The following is a 26,444-nucleotide window of genomic DNA, read 5'->3' as shown; positions in this document are numbered from 1 at the left end:
ATCACATGTGGTTTACAATATAAAAAACACAAAATAATGCATAGAAGCAATTTTAGAATTAATTACTATCATTTAAACAGAAACACAAGGCATCTTATCATAGTGGGGAACAGGTGAACTGCATACCTGCTGAGTCTATTGCCAGGTGCTAGCTGAAGATGGTCAACTTCAAAGACCCTGTTCCCCTTTTTTACAATGGCTCATTATCCTTAAACTGGCTATGGACCAGGCAGCCCTCCAAACAGAGAACTGTCCTTTGTAAACTATGACATGCAGGAACCCTAAGCTTGAGGAAACCTGAAGTTGAGGCTGCTGAAACAGGGAAACAGGGTTGGAAAGCTCCAAAACAGGCTGCTATGTATAGGCAATAACTGGCTGCTTTAGCTGTGTGTGTGTGTGTGACTATTTATTTATTTATTTATTTATTTATTTATTTATTTAGCTTATTAGTTGCTTGTCAGCCAAGGGGGTCTCTCTCTCTCTCTCTCTCTCTCTCTCTCTCTCTCTCTCTCTCTCAATAGAAAAATATTGGATCATATAGTACATTAATATTCCGTACAACATATTGGGGAAACAAAATCAAAACACCAGTTACCTATAACTGTAATAAGCAGCACACACACAAACAAAGAAAGCAAGACTCCTACCCATTAACTAGCTGATAAACAGAACAAGTCAGCACTGATACTCCTGCAGCCCAAAAGCCATTTACATCAACTGTGATTTTTTTCTCTCACTCTCCCCTCCCAACCCAGAAGTCTGGCAAGAAAGCCAGCTGCTATAAATCAGTGGTGGGTGGGTTGAGGGGTTCCCCATTTCTGGTCCAGCACCTCTCTTCTCTGTTCAGAGAGAGTAGAAGCAAAAGCAGAACAGGAAGATCGAGAAAGTTTTACCTGCTGTGCAGTTGTCCTGGCTTGTCCTCTCCTGCTGCTGGTGGGGGTGCCAAATTGTGCATATTTGGCAGCAAAAATGCTACTACAGTTCTTACTCAGAGAGACCTCTGAGAGGAGATGATATTCTATGCAAGCGAGGAAACTGGCCAGACAAGGTAATATTAAATAATATATTAAATATCTTGTTACTTTGAATATCCGGGTACCTGTTTGTTTTGCAATATGAATGATGACAGCAACATCTGTGTTTGGCACTCATTTTGACACTTGGAAGGAACAGGTTATGAATGACTGAATCAGAAGAGGACCAAGTGCCAAAACAAGAACTGTACCAGCACGTGAACTTCTGCTGTTGCTGTAAAACACAATGTAGGTGCAGAAGGTGGAAAAAAATAGAGAGAATGAGATCCGGTCGTGTTAACAGAGCACCAGTATGCACATGTGCCCACCCACTGCCCCCACCTGTGCCTTGGCAGAGTGGGATTTGGCACAAGTGTTAATGCAACGGCTAATGCGATACCTTGGGAAAAATTCCATCATTTGTTAGCTGGCCTTCTCTCTTTTGGTGTGTGTGTACTGGGCAGTACCTGAAAGCACTCAGAGATACAATAAGCATTTTACCTGTTGAAAGCCTTTGGCTCACTGCACCACTGTAGAACTACAGACGTTTTGTCTACTCTTCATTATTTACTGTGGGGGAAAGCGAGAGGAGGGGAGAGAGACGCTTGAAACAATGGATAGGATTGTGTTTGCAACAACATGCCCCATGTAAGCAGGACTGGAACTGCTAACAGATGCAAGAATCAGATTATTATGGTGCATCCAGACTATTTCCCCACCCCCAACATCTTTCGTTTGGTGAGGCGGGGGAAGATCCATTCTCCATTTCAAACCCACGGCACACAACTTACTTCCAACTGAAATCGGTTTCATGGCTTGCAGAGGGGCTCCCGTCACATATCCTCCAACATTTCTCTGATGAAAATAGGGACGTCCCATTCCATAATGATAATGTTACTATTTATACCCCACACATCTTATTGGGTTGCCACAGCCACTCTGGGCAGTTTCCAACATATATAAAAACACAATAAAACTTTAAACATTAAAAAAACCTTCCCTACACAGGATTGCCTACAGGCGGCACGGGGATCGGATAACTCCATACCCTCTAACATTTCTCCAATGAAAATAGGGACATCCTAGGGAAAAGTGGGACATTCTGGGATCAAATCAGAAACCAGGATGGCTTCTCTAAATCAGGGATGTCCCTGGAAAATAGGGACTCTTGGATGGTCTGCCATCATCGCACAGAAGGGCTTCTTACACATCACTTGGTATTCCAGTTTCAGTTGCAGAGTACAAAAGGCATGTGTAATGCATCAGATACAAAAGGGAATCCAAGTGCATAGATTACTGATTTCCCCTTTAAAACACCCACATTCATTTATGAAGAAATGATCAGTGCTGTTTATGTGCGTTTCAAAGGAAAACACACATGACAAGGAAGACCTAGTCATGGTCAGAGAAACTGAGACTCTCTGAGCCTGCAATATTGGTACAAAAGCAAGTACAACCATCCAAGCAGTGGCGGAGCTTCATGCTCCGGCACTGGGGGGCAGAGAGCAGGTGGGGCTGGGGCTGGCGCATGCCCCAGGGGCATGGCGCGCCACCCAGCAGGGGTGGGGGGCAGCCGCGATGGCACCCCACTGGGATCGCACTGCCAGGGGAGGTGCGCTCCCCCCACTCCTCTTCCTCCACCATTGCATCCAAGTGGATCAGATGAGGTGAAACTAACAGAATGGTTTGTTTCCACCATAGCTTATATGGCTGCCTGGTGTCCATACAAAGCCAACTCAGAGCAAAGACAAGAAATAGCCTCCGGCTCCTCCCAATGTCCTGTCATGTGCGTGACATCAGGGCATCACATGCGCAATGCCCCCCCCATTGCCTTCACAAACTGGCGACTCTGGAACCATCTTTTCCTTTAAAAGTATTATGGATTGGTTTCAGGGTTTAAAACGTATCAGAAACACTTAAATGCCATCCGTTCTGCTTTCAGTGGAGTTAATGCAAGAGCATTTATTTTGGAAAGACAGGAAAACAATAAACCTGTACAAACAACTGTTTCTCTTCACCTTGTAGCACATATATTGCCACTCAGCAGCAGCAGCAGCAGATGTCATTCTCCTCACCTCTTGCTAGGAAGATCCAGATTTCTGAATGACACTGGGTAAGAGCTTACTGCAAAGTAGTTTGGTTTCCTTTACAGGTTCAATTGTTCTCAGACAGATACAATGGCTGTCCTTGTGTCAAGATATGTGCGTTTCCATTGTTTCCACATAGTTATTTGTCAGTTCCCACCCCCCTCAAAAAAGTGAAACTCCAAGCAACTTTCCAAAAGGAACATTAAAAACAAGGATAAAACAAGCCAAAGTACACAAGCAATATACATTAAAACAGACCCACAACTCAATCACACCCCATTAAAAGATAAGCAGAAAAAGCTAAGATCTAAAGCCCTGAATGAACAGTGTTTCTTATTTCATCCCAGAACATGCAATGCAATAATAGTTTCCTCAGGATATTTTGAATATCTGCAAATAACTTGAAACAGAAGCCAGGCACAGGTGTGCTGCAATATGCTATGGTTGTAGTGCAGTGGTGACTGGTGCCCACTTAGATTGATAGGGGAGAAGGCAGGGAGACCAGTAGTAGGCGGGGCCATAACCAGTGACAGCAAGAGCTAGCTAATTCTGTTTTGGTCCCCATCCTTCTCCTCTGCCCTGAGTCCTACTGGGACAACACTGAGACTACAGAAGGGGGAGCTGCTACAGCTAGGGCCATCTCCCTAATAGATGAGGCTCCACTGGTGCAGTGCAAAACAAATATTGCAGCACACCTTGTAACTGCCACCTGCCTTGTGGTGAACAGCTCACTGCAAGGTGGATAAGGGCGGATGAGGGGTTTGCAATCAAAGCAGTGCTAAGGGAAATGTTTTCACAGGGCGAAGATCTCTCCTTGCACAATGGAACGTTCTTTCTGTCTCCTTCTCCTGCAATACTTCTAAATCTGTTATAGGGGTTCCCTCAATCCTCCAGGACAGATTTGGGGATGGCTGAGGGAGGGGGGGGGGGAGTTGTTCCACCTGCACCATTGTTCAGTTGAATCTACCCCATGGTCTCATTCTGCTGAGCTGTCACTATGCCAGCCTTCTGCCAGCATAACAGTGATTGCTTCTAGGCAACCTGTTAAACGAGCATTTAGCCTCATTTATTTGCATTGAGATTAGGCAATGGTGGCTATTTAAGAAGGATTCACCCTGATTTGTCAGTCGGGCAATTAGACAGCATTGTGTCAAGCAAATATTACCCCAATGCATTTTCCCATCGCTTGCCTGGTCACAGAAATATATTTTCGGTTTGTTTCAAAAGAGCTCCAAATCAGCTTTAATTGCACAGCTTGAACTTGCTGGGCTGTGACTGAATCTCACCTCCAAACAGTGGCAGTTTGGAAGCGCCTCTAGTTGTGATCTCATGCAGAGTTGGAACCACAGCAATTGTGTAGAACTGCATCAGAGTAGCAACAACAATTGCAATATTGTGACATCAGGACCTCTGGAGGAGCATTGGCTTTGGATGCAAGCCTCTTCCTCCTCTATCCTACTCATAATTTCACCCATTTGTGCATCTAGTGGGGTCTCACCCCTAGAAGAGGTCACACAGACAGAATGTCCTGCTGGCACAACAGAATTGCTACAGCAGCATAAATCCAGTTGTAAAGCTGCGCTGCATACTGTATCAGGAAATCTAGCATGCTTCCTACTTGAATTAATAACAGTGACCACATAACTGTCTACTTGGAAAGGTCAAGTGTCTAATTAAGAAAGAGAGAACATTAGTCTTTACAAAATTGCCAGTATCAATCCTAGGCTAGTTTGTCCTCTGGTAAGAGTGTTTGTGTCTCTCTTCTGACATATATTGTGTGCTTGAATTTGGGCTATGGGCTTCACCAGTCATAGCTCCCCCCCCCCCCACAAGTATATTCTGCAACATGTCATTGATGCAATAATAGTGTGTTACTGGTGGATTTATACCTGAACCTGTTCCAACTTTGTAGTTGGTTTCCCCAATGTTATTGTTATTGGAAGACCATAGCGCAATGATAACCTGATTAAAAAAAGCTGGAACATTTGTGACATAAAATATTACAGGATTTCAGGAGGATGTTATAGACAAGCACAAATTTGAAAAGAAGCAGTATGTCTACCCTAAAACATCTGAAGGCATAATGAGTATTGAAAGCAGGCTCGCATAGAATCACCTCAATGTCTTTGTGAGCACAACCATCATGAACTTGCAAAATAAAGGACTTATGGAGGGTCTCATGGGGCTTTTACCACAGGCAGGGCTGAGAAACCTTTTCAGCCTGAGAGACACATTCCCTCATGTCTAATGTTTCAGCGGTGGATGGGGCCAAGGGTTGCAGCCAGGGCAAAAGCCCTAAGACTCACTTTGTATCTTAATTCTCTTCCCACAGTGCTTCCCAGGAGGAAGTACTAGTTAGCGTAACCCAGTAAGGCTGCACTTGCCATTGAGAGTAAGCCACATTTCAATCAATTGGACTTTCTTCTGAGTTAGCAGGCATAGGATTGAGAGTGCAGTATTTTTTTTACAAAAATAAAATTTTTGAATTGCGTCTGAAAGGAACCAGGAATCTAGAGACAGAGTTTTTGGTGGATATTCATCACAAATGAGCTAAACATTCTCAATTCATAAAGAAGCCTGGGTTTCTCCATGCTTGGTTCGTCCCAGGTTTCAGGAGGTGTGGGGTGCAGGCTAGAAAGTATATGTTGTCATGAACACATGTCAAAACCAGTTAGAGTGGAACACTTGGAAGTCCCATTGATTTAATATACTTAAGCATATCCTATTGAACCAAGAACTTGAAAGTACTTCAGTGCAATTCTATACCTGTCTCCTCAAAAGGAAGCCCCACTGAGTTGAATGGTGCTTGCTCCCAGTTAAGTGGAGATAGGATTGCACTCTTAGCCAAGGAACCTGATCTCATATTGTTTTTGTTCTTGGTTGTTTATAGCTTTCTTAACAGAGAAGGCATACGTTCTAGTTATTAGAATTTAAGTTGTACATGCATATGTTCCTAGGCAGTAAAAGCATCACTTCAGTAAATATACAATTTGGGTGGGGGGTGGGGCGGAGGGTGGAATTTTTAAAAAAGCTAAAGGACCCCTGGATGGTTTAATTCAGTCAAAGGAGACTATGGGGCGTGGTGCTCATCTTGCTTCAGGCCGAAGGAGCCAGCATTTGTCCACAGATAGGTTTCCGGGTCATGTGGCCAGCATGACTAAACATCTTCTGGCGGAATGGAACACCATGATGAGTGTCGGAGCGCACAGAAATGCCCTCTACCTTCTCATCACAGTGGTACCCATTTATCTACTTGCACTGGCGTGTTTTCGAACTGCTAGGTTGGCAGAAGCTGGGAAAGAACAACAGGAACTCACTCCGTCACAGGGATTCAAACTGCCAACCTTCCGATCGGCAAGCCCAAGAGGCTCAGTGGTTTAGACCACAGCACCACCTGTGCCCCCGGGAGTGAAATACAGTACAGAGAAACACAGACAGCTATTGCATATGTATGAAGAGCAGTGCCCATTGTGGATAATTGCAAAAAGGAGTCAGGCAAGTCAATTGTTACACACAAGCACTTCTGCATACATACTTGTCCAGTTCTGCACCTGTGGAGGGGCCCACAGAGAAAGAGGAAAGGCAGGTTACTTGTCACAGCACCACAGAGAGCTCCAAGTGAGACATCCACTCTCACAAGGGCTGGAAGCAAACTGTGGTTTTCTGAACCTCTGCCTCCAGTCCACCTCACGAAAACCCTGCCCACCTGTTGAAAACTAGAATCTCTTAAAGGGCCAACACTCTGAAGTAAAGATGAACATTTTTCTCACCTGAGGTGAGCCCTGTGCTTTTGGAAAAGCAGTTTGGGAGGCACTTGGTTCCTTGGGTCCTGGAAAAGGTACTCATGAGAGTTGTGCTTCTGGTTCTGTGGGCTCCTGTCTGCCAGCTTCAGTGGTCCTGTGATCAGCAGCATCGGCTTCAGAGTCAAGAGTCCTCAACAGAGCCACCGACTTTATGTCCTAGTCACTGATGTACTCTGGGGTCATAATAACATTAAGGCATGGGTAGGCAAACTAAGGCCCGTGGGCCAGATCAGGCCCAATTGCCTTCTGGATCCGGCCTGTGGACGGTCTGGGAATCACCACGTTCTTTCCCTCTCCCTCACACAGCAGGGCGCCTCCTCCTCCCTCCCTCCTCCTGGCTTCTCCCCGCCCTGCCTAGAGGAGAAAGGGGGCTGGGCTTTGTTGGTGCCAGCAGCAGCAGTACTTGAGCGGCCGCCATTTTAAGCAGCCCCTCTCTGGAGCCCTTTCGCGCGCCGCTCATCATCCCTCCGCCGCCGCCGCCACCAGCCCCTGCCGCTTGCAATACACAGGTAAGCAGCCACTGGGGCTTGTGGTGCTCTTGTATCATTTTTTCCCTTCAAAATATAGTCTGGCCCCCCACAAGGTCTGAGGGACAGTGGACTGGCCCCCTGCTGAAAGTTTGCTGACCCCTGCATTAAGGAGTCTGATGTTGTTGTTACTAATTTTTAAAATATGGGGGGGGGCATGATTTGAGTTCCTCAAAATTTTGTGTAATTTGAGGAAACTGTTATTTTTTGCAAGTCTTAATTACTGAAATTAAGATTTTCATTTGACCTATTTGCTGTAAAGAACAAGTCAGCCTGTTTCTCACTTACTCATCAGTTCAAAAGGTGTCAGAGGAATAAATCAACTTGCCATTGCAATTATTGAGACTAGAACTAATTATCAACTTTTTCTTGTATTTGTCATTTAAGAGCCCTGGCTAGGACCACGGTGACCCCTTCTCTTATCTTAACTACACATCAAGTTCAAACCTCTGTCATATGCATAAGACATGTTATTAAAAATTTCCTTTTAGAGCTGTAATCTTGTTATACCTCTGATGTTGCAAAAGATTAGTTTAAACCTTCTGTCTTGGAAATTTAACTCACTAGATCAGATGTACTCCAGATGGTTTGGACTACAACTAATTCCCATTAACCCTGACCACTGGCTATACTGGTTTTCATGGGTGCAGCAATACAAATTGTATTCCAGCCATAGTGTCATCCATGTACATGGTGCTTTGCAAAAAAGAAAAAATGGTGGCCTTGTTATCTAGATAATGACTCAGGGAGACCACAGAGGTTGGGAAATGAAAGGAGAGGTAAACAGGAGAACATGTGACTGTTGCTTTTCCCAGTATTTATGCTTAGTTGCAACATGTTTTCCAAATCTTAAGAAAAAGAGAAGTCGCTGGTGTCACATAGTTTATGTGCTCCATAGTATTTAAGAGTGGATTGAGGAGTTACAGTGTTAAAAACTTTAATCCATGCTTTATTTTTGTAAAACAATGTTTAGGGGTACTCTCATTCCGTCTGAGACTCAGGAAACACTGTGACAGGAATTGAGGCCACCATCGGGGGTAGCAATGGAACTGACGATTCACCATGCTAGAGAAGAAACTATTTTTTTATTTTTTAAAAATTAGTTTCTTCTCCTGATAGATTCACAAAATGTTTAGGGGTATGCGTACCCCTGCGTACCCCCAGAATAAAAGCAATGGTTGTAAGTGCACGGCTTATAATTTTGGTTGTGCTTCCCTTTCAACTGTTTTAAAATTGGGGTATTGACAGCAGCTGAAAATTTCCAGGACTTGGGCTACTCCCAATTTTACCATTTTCCCCTCCTGGTTCCCCAGGGCCACATAACCTCATAGGCAACCTTCTGGGGGCCACATTCCAGTGGTGAGGGGGCACAGAGGGAAATGTCAATGGAGCAGTGGAAGAAATTCTTAGCCTTCTACAGTAGGCTACATTTCAAATACACCAAAAACAGGGGTTTCTATACAAGCCCAGCATTCTCCATCTTCCATCCATGCAATCAAAGGGTATTGTCACATTGAAAGGACACATTCCACCCAGCAGAATGTGAGGGGGTGGTCTGGGGAGGGACGTGGCCTAGGTTGAGTCTGGAGGGCCAAGTAGAGAGTTCTTGAGAGCTACATTTGACCCCTGGGTCTGAGGTTCCCCACCGCTGCCACATAGGAATAAGAGAGGGACCTCCAGAAATCACTTCTTCTCCCACTGACCTGCCTCCCAGGGCAGACACTGAGTGATTTTGTGCAGCGCTCTCTCTATGGTCCTTTGGCTCTCAGCCTATGGCATTTGCACGTGTTATGGCAGAGATTTTTGCTCACAACTTGGAAACTTGGTATCAGGGAGGTGTTAAGGAAATCAGGTAAGTACAATAAATAACCACAGCTTGGGGGGAAAAAGACTCTCGAGAGGTAGTGGTAGAAAATTGCTGCTGCCTTCCATTCCCTTTTCCTCTCTGCTATGGCACCGTGCTAAAGAGCCTTCAACATACAATCACGTCTGTTTACTTACGAACTAACGTAAGTCATCTGGAAAATGGAAGAAAGCATCCCCGGCAATTGCAGGTAGAAGACATTTCTCATTTAGATGTATCCATAATGTTCTTTCCCCACAAATTGCTTGTCAAGCTGCCTTCAACATAATTAAGCTAAGCTAGTCAGACAAAGTTACTGTTATTTTTCAAAGAGTCTGTGCTGGTTGCCAGCTCCTTGACTCTATTTTTTCAGGACAGTTAAGCACAGTCGCCTGTGGCATCTCCCACAAGGAGTTTAACCCTGCTTGTCAAAACCTCTGAATTGCTTGGAGGTGGCTTTATTTTTATTTCGCTTTTCTGAAGGCGTGTTGCTGTTTACCTTTCCTAATAGATTTTCATTTCTTACCCACCTTTCCTTTCCTTTCTTTTCTTTTTTTTTGATCAGCAAAGCTGATAGAACATCAATAGTTTAAAGGAATCTGTTGTGAAGGTCTGCTATAGAATCTTTTCATTTGTGCTGCTCTTTAGATTTTTTCTTTTTAAATGGCCACGTGATCAGTGGAATCTTTCACTTCTCATAGATCAGGCATGTCCAACAGGTAGATTGTGATCTACTGGTAGATCACTGGACGTCTGTGGTAGATCACTGGTAGACCACTAGCTCACACCAAAGAAGCTCAACAACTTTGGCTCCCCTAAAAAAAGGCTCAACATTTTTGCCCTGAATCCCAAAACACAGGGCTTTCCTTCCTAAGAAAAACTCAGCAACCTTGACCTGAACCCCCGAAAAGGGGGTAGATCACTGCCAGTTTTTAACTCTGTGAATAGATCACAGTCTCTTGGGAGTTGGCTACCCCTGTCATAGATGAAGCTTAAAACAAGAGCCTTTGTAGGAGCCGTGATTTAATCTGCCGGAGGTTCGTTTTGCTTCCAACTGTTGCAGAGACACAATGCATTTCTCTGTCCCTGCCAATCCATGTAGGTGGGTTGAGTATAATTACCCATACTGGAATTTGGCCAGGATGTTGGTTTGAACATTCCTGTTTTCCACAGATTGTACGGAGAGAGCTTGACTATATCAGGGCTGCTGAGGACCCATTTTCACAGTTTATTCAAAGCAGTCCCACCAACATCAAACTTTGCACCATCGCCATGCGACTGTATTGGCTTGGACGAAAACTTCCCAAATTGCCACTGTGATTTTCTGCTTTAAAGTTTAACACCCTCTGTGCACCACCACCCACTGCATTTCTACTTATAAGGGCTGATGTGATTACATCTCAGAGCTGGATCGCAAGAAAATAAGGTAATTTTCTGAAGAGCAATTCATTGCAATCCCGGTATATAGGCTAACCATGGTTGGTTAGAGACACCATTTGCTGCTGTTCTTGAGATAAGTAGCAGAAGATGAGCTGATGAACCTTAAACCTCGGTCCTAAACAACTTCACTTTAAAATAAGCCTCTTTGGCTTTGATGAAATTTATTTCTATGTAAGCAGACTTTAGTAGTGAAGATGAGTAATGGGGAAAATCTAGCATGCCTTCGTTCTTATCACAGGCCAATTGACTAAAAGTTGGTTCTCTAAGGCAGGTCTTTTGAAGTATATACAGCTAAAGATCACTTTATATGAATTAGTTACACCTTAACATCCATTTTACTCATCCTGTCATAGTAAAAAAAAAAAAAAGTTGTGGAAGAGTACCCTTTCAGATCGACTTCTGTGATTGTATGGAAACATGTAGTGGTAGCACTTCCTCCAGCAGCTATGCAGTGATAATCCTCTTATCAGTTAAAGGACTCAGGTAGGAGGTGATATGAAAGACCTATGCTTGAGACCAGGCATAGGCAAACTCAGCCCTCCAGATGTTTTGGGACTACAACTCCCATCATCCCTAGCTAACAGGACCAATGGTCAGGGATGATGGGAATTGTAGTCTCAAAACATCTGGAGGGCCGAGTTTGTCTATGCCTGCCTAAGGCGCTGGAGAGCTGTTGATAGTCAGAGTGGACAAAACTGGGCTAGATCTGACCTGGTATAAGGCAGATATAGCTGGGATAAAGTATTATAATGCACAACAGCTGGCTGCATGTCTGCAGCTGCATTGGTGGAAACACCTCAATCCCCCTTACTGGAAGGAGAGAGCACATTCCAGGCACCCACCAATCTCTCTTGTCAGTTATCTGTTTGGTGGTACTTGGGACAAGTTGGACAATGACAACGTGGACCTAGAGTACAAGGATGTACAACAGCCACCTCCGATGAGCAGCAAAATTGGGTTTTAATCTCCTTGTTTGTGCTATAATAGTCAAGAGGTGTTCTCAGGCTTCTGGTAAGAATAGATGCTGTTGGGTCCCATACATTTAAAGCACTCTTGGACCACTTGTCAAGAATGCTGAGAACTGTAGCTCTGTAGGTTAGGGATTCTTAACAAACTACTCATTCTAGGCTTCTCCATGACTGTTAAAGTGGTACAAGAGTGCTTTAAATATATGTCATGGATGTGTCCTTGAACTTAATGGTTTGTTTTAAAACATAACACAGTTGAAGCTTAGAGGGATTCTCTTAAGATTGGTCCAGCAGCTGGGGCAGAAGCTAGGCTGCTGTTAGGAGCAACAGTAAGGTTGCTGTTAAGGGATCTGCACTGTCTCCCCAGTTAACTACTGGGCAACTGTAAGGTTTTACAGTGGTAAAGGTAAAGGTAAAGGTAAAGGGACCCCTGACCATTAGGTCCAGTTGTGGCCGACTCTGGGGTTGCGGCGCTCATCTCACTTTATTGGCTGAGGGAGCCGGCGTACAGCTTCCGGGTCATGTGGCCAGCATGACTCAGCCGCTTCTGGCGAACCACAGCAGCGCACGGAAACCTTTAAAGCCCTATACGGCCTAGGATCCTCATACCTATGGGACCGCCTCTCCTGGTATGCCCCACAGAGGAACTTATGGTCTTCAAATAAAAACATCCTGAAGGTCCCAGGCCACAGAGAGGTTAGGCTGGCCTCAACTAGAGCCAGGGCTTTTTCGGCTGTGGCTCCGATCTGGTGGAACACTCTGTCACAAGAGACTAGGGCCCTGCGGGACCTAACATCTTTCCACAGGGCCTGCAAGATGGAGCTGTTCTGCTAGGCTTTTGGTCAGGGTTCAGTCTGACTCCCTCTCCCCTTTCATAAGAACTTGCATGAAAGTGGCCTCCCAATTTTTCTCACAGGCCCTTATAAGTTCAGCACAAACAGTTGGGCCTGGTGAGCATTTAAGGTCCCCAACCCTAATCTGTGGGTTGCCATCTGATTGGATTTTGTTCTGATTCTGAGCTGATTTGAGGATGTATTTTAATTGATTGTCTGATTTTGTTAATGTGTTATACATTTGATGTTAGCCGCTCTGAGCCCAGATTCGGCTGGGGAGGGCGGGATATAAATAAAAATTATTATTATTATTATTATTATTATTATTATTATTATTATTATTATTATTATTATTATTATTATTATTTCCCACCCTGCTTCTGGAAGGTCTATGGCTCCTCCTACAATGACTAACCCTTTTCTGCCCACGGTACTGTTGCATGCACTCTGCCACAGTCTGAAAGGCAAGTCAAGATTTGGCAGGGCTGCATGTCATCTGAGCTTAAGGAATAGCTCCCAGCTGCACACACGGACCTCTGGGTTGCAATGTGTTTTGTGGAATTTAGGCCAGATGAAACAAATTGGACTTCTTTCCCTGTAATGTGTTCAGGATCAGGATGCCAGACTTTAAAGATATGTCCCCCGCATCTGTTAGAAGAAACTGACCCAGTAATTTTAAACCATTTTGTGATTTCTATGCTAGGCTTGTGGTTTTTATATAGACATTCATCTGAGTCTTCCGCCCCCCCTGCCCCCCCATTGTGTCAGCTGTAGTCATCTTCCTGCAGTTAACCACACAGTGTGTCTTAGTAACCGAGCATGCCAATAACCTCAGGATGCAGTTCTCTCTCATTGTGGCTAATGGAAGAGCTGGATGAAGGACAGGAAAGCAAAATCAGCGCAGGCTTGGCTGAAATAGTGGTTAAGGAAGAAGAGATGGGCTGGGGCGGGGGAGGAAAGAGGCACACATCTATTCTTGCAGTGTTCATATGAAATATTCACAATGCCATGGTTGAATGGAAGTCAAAGGACCGAGTTTAGCTTAACTTGTCTCATATCCTGTTCTCAAGAAAAGCTCTGTTAGTATTATTATTTTAAAAAACAACAGAAAAATGCTGGCCAATTACTTTTTTCATCTGTATGGAACAATAAGTAGGTGCCTATAGCCCATTCCTATGTTCTACTGCATGGTAGCCAAAAAAGACAGGATTAGGTGCTGGGCTCCCACCTGGAGCAAGACTATAGCTATAGCTATCTAGCTATATCTTGTGCTGATCTTGATAGCTAGGTGCTGCCTGTCTAGAAGGACCCCATGTATCCTATGGGTTGTGGAGATGGGCCTTTCTCTCTAACTCCCACCTGTCTGCAGGGAGTCTAAATCTGGCTGGGTTTCCCCAGCCGCTAACCTGCACCAGCAAATTAGCACAGCAAGTGGACAATCCAACAGTATATTTGGGTAAGTATCCCAGGTTCCATCCCTGGCATCTCCAGCTGAGCTAGGAATTTCCCCATCCTCCATAAGCCTGGACAGCTGCTGCCCATCGGTTTAGACAACACTGAACTAGATGGACCAATGGTCAGACAGCATTCTGTGTTCCTGTGTACACAAATACACACACTTGACACCTGCAAGGATCAGCATGTTACAACAGAATCTTTATCAAGGGGAAATATTCATGGTGACCCTTCATTAAACAACTAGTTACCACAAACAGACGAAATGTGTGTGCCTGTCGTGCACTTGCATGCAAAGGCCCCGTGACCCACAGTTCCCCTATGGAACATGGACACAATTATTTTGGTTTATGTGTTCAGATAGGCTACAACTTTATTGTTTACAGGTGTGATCAGTTTGGTTTAGGCATTGGATGAAGCCAGGTTATGACTCCCACCTGTCTGCAGGGAGTCTAAATCTGGCTGGGTTTCCCCAGCCACTCTGGGCAGCTCTCAACAGAATATTAAAAACACGATAGGGTAAACCACCAATAGGAGGAGCTCTAGGACTTACATCAAATAGGGACCCCCCCAGGGGTCTCCGTTGGGGTTGTGACATGGCCGGAGGCCCCGGATCCCTTTAACAGGATACCCTTACTGAGGAAGGGCAGGTGAAGGCTGCAACCTCCCCTCCATCCAAACAAAAGCTTACCCAATGCCTAACCGCCTCTCGACACCAAATGGCTCACCACCAATACCCTCACACCTGCAACCAATCCCTGATGCATTCTGAAATGTCATTCAACCAGATATCATTGCCAGCGTCGGAAAGGTGCACCCCATCACCGCGAAACAAGGCCTCCTGCTCAAAGGTGATGGCAGGGTAACGTATCACACAGCCGCTCAACTGTTGCACTTTTTGCACAACTGCGCGGTTTGCCTTCTTTCTGGCTCTATTAATGGCAACTGGGTCAGGGCAACCACGCCAACAACGTCTCTCCAGCAGCTGGGACCAAATTATGGTTAAGTTTGGGTACAGGGTCACAAGCTTATCAAAGTCCTCATTGATGTTCCAGGTTAGGTTGATGCCCTTTTCTGATCCTCTTTTTGATCACCTGGAAACCAGCAATACCCATGTTTACACTGCAGTGAAGGGCCCTGATTTGACTTCTAGTGTATATCCCATATCATTTCTCCCTTGGGTTCAGTTCCATCAACTCCTTCCTCTCCTTTATTGATTGTTATATTTATATAGCCATTCAAATGCTTCCTTATCATCCTTAACTACTGCGTTAAAGCCCTACCATTGACTTTTGGTTTCCTTCCTCTGAAATCTGCCTAGCTCTCCTGCTACTGTACTACTTCTCATTGCCAGTGAAGCAGTTAGGCCATTTAAACATTGGACTTTACGGTCTTATTATGCTCCCTTCTTATTATATAGCAATGTGCATTACTTCACTTACTTCCAGAGTGGCAAGCCAGCCCTGCTGCGCTGGAGGGAGCTCTTGCATATTCTGCAAAATGGGACCCTGGACATCTGCCCCAATCACACCTCTGTCCATTACCAACATGTAGATCCCTACGTATTGCTGATTACTCTGAGTTCCATTCTCTTCACTCTGCTCCATAACTGTTACTCTCTCCTGCCATTTCTGGTTTGCTCCCATCATTTATCTCCCCCCTTGACATTATCCTCACTTCCACACTTGAATCAGCGGATGTTCTTTTTGAATGATTGCAGACTCCACACGAGGACTCTTCCGTTCCCTTTATAGAAAGTTAGGCTATAATGTGGTCATGAAATTGGATCATTATAACCACAATAAAAACACAGCTGTCTTCTTCTCTGCTTCATGTTGGTAAATCTTCATTTGAGATCCCTTGTGTGAAAGCATTTTACTGTATTTGATTAGGCAATACTGTGGATACCAAAGAGGACTTGATACTACTGGAACGCATTTCTGAACGCGGTTTCTGAATGCGGATTTTGAGCAAACCTTGGGCTCTGATCTGCTGGAAATATAGTTTTCATTTTATTACTTTATCTGCAATGAATGGTTATTCATTTCCCTAATATTTGGTTTTTTTAATGACCAGCAGATTTTTACAGAGTTGTTATTCACACATCATACACACACAACAGATCATCTAAAATTAATGAAAAATACAATAAAAAGAGAAATTGATTTATTCCCATCTCTTGAGGACGATTAATGATGAATTTAAACTGATTATCTGGGAAAATACCATATTTAACATAACTCTCTCTCTCTCTCTCTCTCTCACACACACACACACAGAGAGAGAGAGAGAGAGAGAGAGAGAGAGAGAGAGAGAGAGAGAGAGGTGGTTTGTTACAATTTGTTACATTTCAGAATGAAAAGATGCATGGGTGGAAACCTTTTGTTACTGAGTAATTGATCATGGGAAGAAGTGTTGAAAAAACCTCTTCCTAATCCTTCTCCACATAGAATTTGATTCAATAGAGTGAGCAAAGATCAGTTAATCACAACAACTTAAGGACTTCAATCACATGCATACTTCCATGGGAGAAAGCCCCACTGAACACAGTGACTCTGTTCACGCCTAACAATAAGCCAAACCATGGTTTAGTACAAATGTATGGGCTTGTGGGCTTCCAGACAGATCATGGCCACTTGCCTCCTCCTCTGATCAGCTCTTGCTGCACTTCTGTGATCTAAGCCAGAGGTAGGCAACCTAAGACCCGGGGGCCGGATGCAGCCCAACTGCCTTCTCAATCCGGCCCACAGACGGTCTGGTAATCAACGTGTTTTTACATGAGTAGAATGTGTCCTTTTATTTAAAATGCATCTCTGGGTTATTTGTGGGGCATAGGAATTTGTTCATATTTTTCCCCTTCAAAATATAGTCCAGCCCACCACATGGTCTGAGGGACGGTGGACCGGCCCATGGCTGAAAAAGGTTGCTGACCCCTGATCTAAGCCATGGTTTGTTTTAGCATGCTGTCCATACTCAGACTCATGGTTTATTTCTTCCAGACAAACCATAAACTGTAAATCAAGACAAACCTTGATTACAGCTTGTGGTTTGTTTGGAGCTCACAGTAGTGTGGCACATTTGGTGGATTGTGAGGTCCTTGGGGTGAGGATGTTAACCACCTGGTGGCACCTGGCCCAGGGGTTGCAACTCTCAACAGGTCCTAACTCTCAACAGCATGACCTGGATGCTCAAATGCCTTTGCAGTCATCACATAACACTTTTCAGTGGAGTGAGTTCACATGTGTATTAATTTGATTATTCATTTCCAGTGTAATTCTTTGCATGTCTACTCAGAAGTTCAACAACATTCCCTTCCAGGTAAGTGTGCACGTAATATTGTAGCCTTTAAATATTTTTGCCCCCACCTTCCAATGGTGTGGTCCACAAGGCAGCATACAATTTGTTCTTTGAAACAACATTGTCATAAAAATAAAACAGCCTAAAAATAGAAGCCTATAAACACAGTATGATTAAAAATAACATAAAACACAGCACAGCGGGAGGTGGTGCAAAGTTAATCAAATGCTGTTAAATGCTTGGACATTTTTTTTTAACGTGGCCAGGTGCTTGGTGAATTAAACATGTGGGATCCATGTCATTTTCATGGCTCTTTCCAGCTGTGATTGATAAACCAGCTTGGGGAGGGTGGTTTTGAGCTAGGAAAATGACAGGAGGGTAGAGGTTTAAGCAACCTGTACCCACGCTCACTCCTCATGTGCATTCACAGCCTGACTTTTTTGAGTTCAAATAAACGCAAAGGGAGAAACCACGGAATGCTGTTTAATGTATGGTTTCATGAGCTTCACTTGTCCATCATCATTAAGTTTATAGTACCCAAGTGTAGAGAAATCAACCCATTTACATTCAAGAAAGCAATTAGAAGTTAGAACATTTGAACAGTTTCAATGAAGAGGAATTATCCTCACAGGAGTCAATTTTCTCCATCTTTGCTGGAAGCCAAGCATTCCCTTCTGCCTGTTTGGGTCCAAGTGGACAGAGAGTGGAAGAAACTTGCTAGCATTTATGACCTACCTTTTTAGTTCATGGAGGGGAAGGATGCAAATGAAGACAAGCAAAAATATCAACTTGATTTTTTCGGGATCCTTAGCATTTTAGTAATAGGAAGAGGGATCAAGAAAGATCCCTGGCCAGGCTATTTGGATTCCTGGGGACAGCCATGTTTTTCTGGGAGTGATGGCATGCCATCAAGCCCTGCTGCTCCCAAGGTACGGTAACTTGTTCTATGTTCAGTCAAGGTGTGCTCATTCAAGCAAAAGTCCTTGTATCCTAGCTACTCGGGTTGGCAGTGGTTGGATACATCCTTTCAGAAGGTTTAAAAGGAAATTATTTTTATTTGGAGGGGGGCAGAATGGATAAAGTGTGTAACCTTTGGATCACCTTGTAAATTGTTTAAAATTTACCTTTATAATTAGTGTTTGTGGATGGATTTTTATGAATTTGCGCTTTAAAATCTGCCTGGAAACAGGATGGGACAGATCTGCGGGAAATGAGATGCAATGGACTTCAGTAGTTACCGTATTTTGCGCCCCATAGGACGCTCCGGCCCATAGGACGCACCTAGTTTTTTGGGGGGAAATAAAGAATTTTTTTTTAATTTCCCCCCCAGGTGCGGGGCTGGAAGAACCAGGTCGGGGAACAGTGGGAAGGCACGCTCTGCCTCCCAGCTGTCCCCCGAGCTTGTGGGGCTGGCGATGGGGAGAAGTGCGCTGATCCCGGAACTGCAGGCAGCTCTGCGCTGCCATCCGGAGCGGGGCGGGACTTCGCGCCCAACTCCCGATGGCCGCGCAGAGCTGCGCTGATCCCAGGACTGCAGGCAGCCCTGCGCCGCCATCCGGAGCGGGTCGGGACTTCGCACCCGGCTCCTGGTGGCCGCGCAGAGCTGCGCTGAGCCGGGGACTGTAGGCAGCTCTGCGCGGCCATCCGGAGCGGGGCGGGACTTCGCACCCGGCTCCCGTTGGCCGCGCAGAGCTGCGCTGATCCCGGGACTGCAGGCAGCTCTGCGCAACCCTCGGAGCCGGTCTCCCGAGGGTTGCACAGAGCTTCCTGAAGCCTGGAGAGCGAGAGGGGTCGGTGCGCACCGACCCCTCTCGCTCTCCAGGCTTCAGCGAAAGCCTGCATTCGCCCCATAGGATGCACACACATTTCCCCTTCATTTTTGGAGGGGAAAAAGTGCGTCCTATAGGGCGAAAAATACCTACATGAGGAAGGAGAAAATAAGAAGTTATTTGCTTCATAGTTTATAGGTCGGCCCATAGTTTCTACAGCAGTGATCCAGTGGAACTTGCCATGAACATTAAGGGGATATTCATGTCCCAAGAATTTCGGCACATGCACCAAGCTGGGGAGTAATGATTTGCTATGACTCCATGTTGTGTTACTATACTATACATAAGAACATAAGAGCTTGCTGGATCAGGCCAATGGCCTATTTATTCCAGCATCCTATTCTGATAGTGGCCAGACAATGCCTATGGGAAGCCTGCAAGCAGGAACTGAGCACAGCAGCATTCTTTTCTCCTGCATCTTATAGCAAGAAGAGTTTGGATTTGATATCCCGCCTTTCACTCCCTTTAAGGAGTCTCAAAGCGGCTAACATTCTCCTTTCCCTTCCACCCCAAAACAAACACTCTGTGTGGTGAGTGGGGCTGAGAGACTTCAAAGAAGTGTGACTAGCCCAAGGTCACCCAGCAGCTGCATGTGGAGAAGCGGGGACATGAACCCGGTTCACCAGATTACGAGTCCACTGCTCTTAACCACTACACCACACTGGCTCTCAACTGATATTCAGAAGCATACTGCCTCCAGATTTGGGGTCTCTTCCTTACATTCTACCTGAATGCTACTATAAACCTGGGTGAAAACACCCGGGGTTGTACATAGTTTGAAATGGCCCTTACAAGCTACACATATATATCAACAGTTTTGTGACTCGTCCATTTCCAAGTGGGTTTGGGGCCTGCCAGGAATCTCTTCTTCCAAATGCAAATAAAATAGCTGGTGATGTAGGCACACTCTGTACTTCAGAAGAGAAACATGAAACTCCACAATGTGATAATCCCCACTATAGCTTTGACGTTGGGGGGGGGGAGATGCTGGAAAATATCCAGAGATTCTTGTGGATGTCATTATTAAGTGGTACTCTCTGCTCTTGCTCTCTGGGTCTTGTCTTTTCCTCAGGCAGCCTACCCAGCCATCACTAATCTGCTTGGACAGTGTGGTCCTACCACACACTCCAAATATTGGTAAAATATTGTTTCCTGGCAATGATGTAACTGGTATCTGGAGTTGCTGGGAAGCAAGAATGACCATGTGCCAAATGGCCTGTGACACTGAACCCATCCTTTCCAAGTTTCATTATTCTTCCTCCCTACCCCAACTCTAAATAATTAATAATAATAATAATAATAATAATAATAATAATAATAATAATAATTTATTATTTATACACCGCCCATCTGGCTGGGTTTTTCCAGCTACTCTGGGCGGCTTCCAACAAAAGATTAAAAATACATTGAAACATCAGTCATTAAAAACTTCCCTAAACAGGGCTGCCTTCAGATGTCTTCTAAATGCCATATAGTTGTTTATTTCCTTGACATCTGACGGAAGGGCATTCCACAGGGCGGGCGCCACTACCGAGAAGGCCCTCTGCCTGGTTCCCTGTAACTTCGCTTCCACAGGGAGGGAACCGCCAGAAGGCCCTCGGCGCTGGACCTCAGTGTCTGGGTTGAATGATGGCGTTGGAGATGCTCCTTCAGGCATACAGGACCGAGGCCGTTTAGGGCTTTAAAGGTCAGCACCATGAAAATTCTGCTACCTGAGATGCCTTTTGTCCCCAAGAAGAAATGTTAATTGCAGCTTCCCTTCTAGGGCTAATAGCGGCTTGGTGGGGGATGGGCAGGAGGGATAACTTCCTCTAGACCATGACAGGGGATGAAAGGGCTTCCCCATATGTGTCATGGTCCCCATCCTGATTGTGTCTTCCTGGGACCTGCTATTTAGAGTGTGGGAGGGAAATAGCACTTGAAGTGACATATTTTGTGTCACGCATAGTGTGATTGTAGCACCCTGCTTGTGGTTAACGCTTAGCTGGAATGAAATATTCAACGCAGCAATAGATAAATTAAAATAATAATTTATTTGTCAGACAAATAAATGAGAGACACAGTGGTATATGGTTACCAAAGCTCTGCCCACTCTAGCCCTGATGGCCAGCACTTATATTTCCTCAGCCCGGCCCCCTTGCTCCTCCTTTGGCTGCCTTTGTCCAATCAGCCTGGTTGAAATTCCTATTGGCTGTTTGCTAGAACCAATCATAAAAGATACACCCATTTCCTATTACCTTTTATGGGAGACAAAGAGCTATATTTCCTTCTATCCATAAATGGCAGACAAGTAGCCATATATCTTACATTTGCCTCGACAAGGCACCTTAATTACCAGATCACCTTTTACCCTATTGCCCTATTGCCCTATTCACTCCAAAACAGATGGCTAAAACAGATGGATGGTAACAGAGATCTTGGGTTCACCTTCTCACACACCATCAATGAAATAAGAATCTAACATAAGAATCTAACATTTCTTACTTTCTAAATCCTTTGCATAATTACATTAAGCCAATATATTTCATACATTAACATATATAGCTTTTTAGAAGAAAAGGAACTTAGTAAAAACAGTTTCAAAAAAAGCCTCTTCAGTTTACACCCCCTTTCCCAGCCAGCTGCTGTTCCTATTAGCTCTTGCCCTTTAACCTTATGAAAATATGGCTCGAGTCTAATGGGAGGCACCTGGTATTATTTTCTGTTAAACAATAAATCTTACTATTTACCAACTCTTAATTAGTGTTTTTGCAGCTTGATTGTATTCTGGAATATGTATGGTCAGTATGACCTTTGCTCCCAGCCTGTAATTTCCTTTTACAACTTTGAGAAACGTGTCTCCTGCTACTGCTATAAATCAGGGAGGCCCTGTTCAAGAGGATAAACAACTGCCAAAGTACTTAGCCAGCTGCTTTTCTGCCTGGCATGAAAGATACAAACATTTGCAAATATATCTATCTTTAAGCTCATTTTAAAATACAGGCCTTGATCAGATGCCTCATGATCACCAGGCATTTTTATTTAGATAGGACTGGGTGACATGTCTAATATGTTCAATGGGATGTTACTTATTTCAGTTTTATTGGGGGATCTGTACAAATATTTTACAATTTTGTTTAAAACATTAATGTACTGCCCTTCATTGTAAAAATCCCACAGCATCCTTTTCCAGAAACATTTAACATAAGCTGGTGCTTTTTAACTGCTTCTTTGCCTCCTCCCCTTTTCATTCTCTTCATGCCATTCTAACATATGCCTCCTACAGGAAAAAACAAAATGGGAATGGCCTGTATTGATTGTTTGAACATTTCTGTGAGGTAGGTTGGGTCGGGAGTCAGTTTTAAAAGTTGCTTAAGTTGTAAATAGAAATATGCCGTACAAGTTAGACCTACATTTAAAAAAGCTGTGTCCAGAGAGAAGCTTTGAGTTGTTTGTCAGGGAAAAGCCCCCCTTCCCAGCATGCTCTTTTAACTTCAGTCCTGTTAACCATGCTCAGTGGGAAATGCAAAAGGCTATCTGTTTGAAGTTCATGGCTGAGCAAAAATTCAAACCTTGATTTCCACAGCCCTCCTTCTATTCAAGTATACCAGAAGTGGTCTTCCAGATATGACCTTTTAATTTCATCTGTAATGTCTATTGATTCCTATAATTTCCTACATTTTCCCTGTAGCTAGGCAAAACATTCAATAAATTATCAGAACAAACAGAGTTGAAAATGAGATCATTTAGCTGGGCAATTTCCTTTCAATTCTGCAATGTGAGGTAGGAAAACAATGCTGCAGCCTGCTTTTATCTCATTAGAATGTTTCCACTTACGTTTAATGGCCACAATTAATTAACCTTCAAGCAAGAGCCTTTTATCTTAGATACATACCAGGATTCTGCAAAAAGAAGAAGTCTGTGTTTTAGTGTTCTCTTGTTGACTGTTGGTTGAAAAAGACAAGAAAAAAAATACAAATGGCAAAAATTAGAATAATGCAAAAAAACCAAGTTTCAGATGGAAATTGCACTCCATTACCATTTTGCGAAAGCCTGTATTTCAGATTTGAACTGATTTCAAAATAGCAAGGCAAGCAATGAACTGAAAACTCATTTGTGCACAAAGCACTGCAAAGTGTGGGGTGTAGTTTAGCTTTTTAAAAATATTCTGAACAAAGTGGGTAAACAACCAGAGACCCGTTACAAATAGTTTTCCCACTCTTTGTTTGTTTCTACACAGCTTTTATCTCTCTCTCTCTCTCTTTTTAAAAAAGCTCTACAATCTCCATTTGCTTACACGATCATAGATTTAATCAACGGTTAAAAGGGTTTGTTGTAAGCAGACACAATCCTGACAATTACGAGATCTCAGCTTACTTGTGTCATATTGATAGAAACGAGCACATCATCAATGGTGTCTTCATTATACCAAGAAGGACAGAATTCACTATTATATGACAGAATCACCTGAGAAAATAAGAAGATTTTGTCATTACTCCCAATGCCCTGCTCCAGAATTCTTTTTACTGCCATATATTGTTGACTCAGCATGAAAATAATGAGCAACTTTAGTCTGGTCAGACAAAAAGCAAAAGAAAAAAGCAAACATTTTCAACAAAATAACCATTTTAATTCCTTCAATATAAAAGCATTTTATTTGAAAGCTAGCCCACAGAAACATGCCAGGCACACTTGCATTCACAAAAATGGTATAAATCAAAACCAGCTAAAGATCGGAACTGTGGGCTCACATTTACTGTTATTGCTTGAAGAATTAATTTGTTCATTTATTTTATTTATTAAATTTGGATACTGACTTGTCCACACCGTCAAGCCTTACCAACTAAAATTCATCCAGCACAACAGGACTAGACAGTGCTCTGGACACCCCTTGAGATTAATCTGCTATCATAGCGGAGCCACAATCCCGGTGGAGGCAAGTGATTATTTCCTCAAAATGCTTTGCAAAGAAGTGTACAGTGAGCTACCATCAGTTCTACCACCTCCTTTGGGCCGGACTGTAAGAAGCCCCACACTGCCCAGAAGAGCTCTGACTGGATGGCAAAGTGAGGATGCAATGCAGGCAACAAGTACCGTATTGGCTTGAATATAAGCCACACTTCCCCCCCAAAATTCTGACCGTGAGAAGTTAAAGTGCGGCCTAAATTCGTGACCTTACAAAAATTGGCTTTTACGATATCGCTGCTGAAACAGACACACGGTAAAACGGAACAAAAAAAATTGTTTTATTGTCAATTTGCGAGCTTGAGACGGTTGTGCAATTAAGTCTAATGTCATTCATTGCTTTCCCCATATTTTACAGTGCAGTAGTGATTTTTTATTTGCATTTATGGTGCTACAAACAAGTGTTTAACCCACTTGCAGGTCCTCTCTAGTACCCGTAGGATTTTCTTCTACATTTGCCATTTACGGGTGTGAATGCCTGTGGAATTTTAAGCAAGCGGCTTATATTCGGGTATTGCCTGCTGAGGGCCGCCTGCTAGGGCCCTGAAGGGCCCTGCCCTTGCCTCTTTCCACCTGGCTTGGGGCAGGGCCTGACAGGCTTCACAAGGACCGTGGCTGCTGCTCAGCAGAAAGGGCTCCTCTTTTAAATTGTTTTTGATTTTTATCTGTGTTGTTTTAAATGAGACCATCTTGGCTGTGAGCCCTGGAAGACCTGCACCCTGCCTCGCTGGCCCTTTCCCATCTGTCCTGGGAGAGTGGAGTGCTGACTGACTCCAGCCACAAAAACTGAGGCTGTCGAACAGATTCTTGGACTGGAGTATTTTCTATGGGGGGTTGAGAGAGCTTATTGCTGTTATTGATATTATTGTTGTGTCTCTAGTTTTAGATCTTACGATTTACGTGGAAATTGTTTCCATTTGGTTGTGTACTTTTTGATGTGTTTTATTTATTGCTTATGACTTCTGTTATGTTTGTAATTATGTCAATCTTGTCATGTTGTAAGCTGCCTTGAGCATAGTTTCAACTATGGAAAGGCGGCATACAAATAAAATGATGTTGATGATGATTATCTTTTCTTTCTCTCTCTCCCCCCCCCGAATTCTAAAGGTGCGGCTTATTTGCGGGTGCGGCTTATATTCGGACCAATATGGTATTACTCAGAGCAGACCTGACATTCAACAACAGCAGCTGCAAACCCGAAGGCTGACTGATATGACAACCACAGTTCCCCAGGTTGGAGGAGGGTCTGGCACATAGCACAGTCACTCACTGCCTGCTCTGTGTGCCCCTTACTCAGCCTGTCCCACTGCTCCACACCCTGAACCATTGTGACTGGGCCCTCCTGCTCTCCCCAGCCCCTCTCTTCCCAGGCATATCCCACAAAAACCCACAAAAACCCTGTAAAAACCGTTGAAAATAATTTAAAGCATTTTAGACAATGGGGTTAATCACAACGAAACCGAAACCAGCTAAACAATACTGCAATTCAAATGTGTGTTCAGCTGCAGCAACTTTCATAGCTGCAGTTAGTCAGGGCCCCGCCCTACTAGGCCAGGTGGAAGAGGCCTGTCAGGCAGGGGGCAGGACCCCCTCCCCTGCCGCAAGACTCACATCTGAGATAGGATCCGGCCTTCTCAGCAGCCTCAGCTTCTTCTTTTTTCTAGCTGTAAATTTGCTCAGCATTTTATTAATATTTTCTGTTCTCAATTTAAACATTAAAACCTTTGAAAGCTTGCAATTTAAGTTTAAAATACGTCGTTAACTTGCGTGCGCTCTGCTTCCCCTTTCAATGATCTTCAAACAGGTTGGGTGCCATGCTGCAAATTGAACATTGGCACTTTTCATGGAGAACATTCACCGAATGCAGTCTGCGTTTCCAGGTATCCTTGACTGTTGTTGCTGTTGTTTAGTCGTTTAGTTGTGTCCGACTCTTTGTGACCCCATGGACCAGAGCACGCCAGGCACTCCTGTCTTCCACTGCCTCCCACAGTTTGGTTAAAGTCATGCTGGTAGCTTCGAGAACACTATCCAACATCTCGTCCTCTGTTGTCCCCTTCTCCTTGTGCCCTCCATCTTTCCCAGCATCAGGGTCTTTTCCAGGGAGTCTTCTCTTCTCATGAGGTGGCCAAAGTATTGGAGCCTCAGCTTCAGGATCTGTCCTTTCAGTGAGCACCCAGGGCTGATTTCCTTCAGAATGGAGAGATTTGATCTTCTTGCAGTCCATGGGACTCTCAAGAGTCTCCTCCAGCACCATAATTCAAAATCCTTGATAGGAAGCTGTATAAGACACGGGGATGCTCTTTTTCTTCTCAGACAGTTTTAAGAAAATCAATACAACTTTTTCCATTTAAATCACAATGAGCCTAGAGTATAATTTAACAAGTCCAGTCAGAAAACCAGACAAA

General features: G+C 44.1%; 2 long non-coding RNA genes across 2 annotated transcripts; one reads left to right on the top strand and one right to left on the bottom strand.

Annotated features, from left to right (window-relative positions):
* Positions 1-22,957: 22,957 nt before the first annotated feature.
* On the bottom strand, positions 22,958-24,140 carry LOC308571642. The gene is made up of 3 exons (XR_014001562.1): positions 24,063-24,140; positions 23,452-23,541; positions 22,958-23,018 (listed from the first exon to the last, which is right to left on the bottom strand). It is a non-coding gene; the product is annotated as an uncharacterized lncRNA (long non-coding RNA).
* A 64-nt stretch (positions 24,141-24,204) lies between these two features.
* On the top strand, positions 24,205-26,178 carry LOC308571711. The gene is made up of 3 exons (XR_014001580.1): positions 24,205-24,295; positions 25,147-25,272; positions 25,844-26,178. It is a non-coding gene; the product is annotated as an uncharacterized lncRNA (long non-coding RNA).
* Positions 26,179-26,444: the final 266 nt, after the last annotated feature.

This window comes from Podarcis bocagei, assembly GCF_964188305.1.
Source record: "Podarcis bocagei genome assembly, chromosome: 1".
In the NCBI taxonomy this organism is placed as follows: Eukaryota; Metazoa; Chordata; class Lepidosauria; order Squamata; family Lacertidae; genus Podarcis; species Podarcis bocagei.
Note: the sequence above shows the minus strand (reverse complement) of the source record. Positions and strands in the feature narration are given on the sequence as shown.